Source organism: Octopus bimaculoides, chromosome 25, assembly GCF_001194135.2.
Source record: "Octopus bimaculoides isolate UCB-OBI-ISO-001 chromosome 25, ASM119413v2, whole genome shotgun sequence".
In the NCBI taxonomy this organism is placed as follows: Eukaryota; Metazoa; Mollusca; class Cephalopoda; order Octopoda; family Octopodidae; genus Octopus; species Octopus bimaculoides.
In genome coordinates this window covers 16,619,237-16,620,312 of record NC_069005.1, presented here as the reverse complement: position 1 = coordinate 16,620,312, position 1,076 = coordinate 16,619,237, and positions in this window count along the sequence as shown.

Below are 1,076 nucleotides of genomic sequence, written 5' to 3'. Positions count from 1 at the left end.
GATCATTATTGAAAGTTTTATCATTCAAAGAATTTTCCAAACTTCGAAATGAATAGTAATCTGATGATGCAAGGTCAGGAGTATGTGGTGGATGTGACATCACTTCCCAACCAAGCTCCATTAATTTTTCATGAGTTAGCAAATATGTGTGTGGTCTAGCGTTGTCATGGAGGAACACAATTCCTTTACAATTTGCCGATTCTGGTTGTGTTTTTTTTTATTGCTTTCTCCAGTTTCATCAGTTGTTGACAGTAAACATCTGAATTGATTGTTTGGTTCCTTGGAAGCAGCTCAAAATACACAACACCTTTGTAATCCCATCAAATTGGCAGCATGACCTTTTTTAATGCAATTCAGCTTTTGATGTAGCTTGTGCTGGTTCCGTGATCGTTTTCAGTTGATGTTATTGTAGACAATTCACTTTTCATCTCCAGTGATGATTCATTTTCAAAAAAAATCAATTTCATTGCGTTCAAGATGCATATCGCAAAATATTGATTTGTTGTATTAAGTAAATTTCTTTAAATTTATGTGGAACCCAAATATCAAGCTTCTTAACGAGTCCAAGATATTTTAAGTAATTTTCATTTGTTGTGTGTGATACATTTAACCTCTCTGCAATCTCTCACACACTTATATGACAATCAGATTCGATTATGGCTTTGATTCGGTCATCAACTTCAGTAGGTTGACCAGAACGTTGGTTATCTTTGACTGAAAAATCTCCAGAACAGAACTTCTTAAACCATTTCTGACATGTGCGTTCTGTTAAGCAATTAACACCATAAGCTTCACACAAATGTTTGTGAGCCTCAGCAGCTTTCTTTGCCTTTACAGAAATAAAAAAGCAAAATATGGTAAAAATGTTTGTTTTGGCACTCCATATCTAAATTGACACTGAACTAACAGCTGTAAAGAAAATTACGTGCAATTTGCTTCTAAAGCAAGCTAAAAGTAATGGCTATCAAATGTCAAAAGGAAAAAAATCATAACATTGACAAAAGTCATTCAAAGAAATCATAACTCTATCCATTTGTGAAAAACAAAATTAATTTCTTGCCAACCCAATATATATA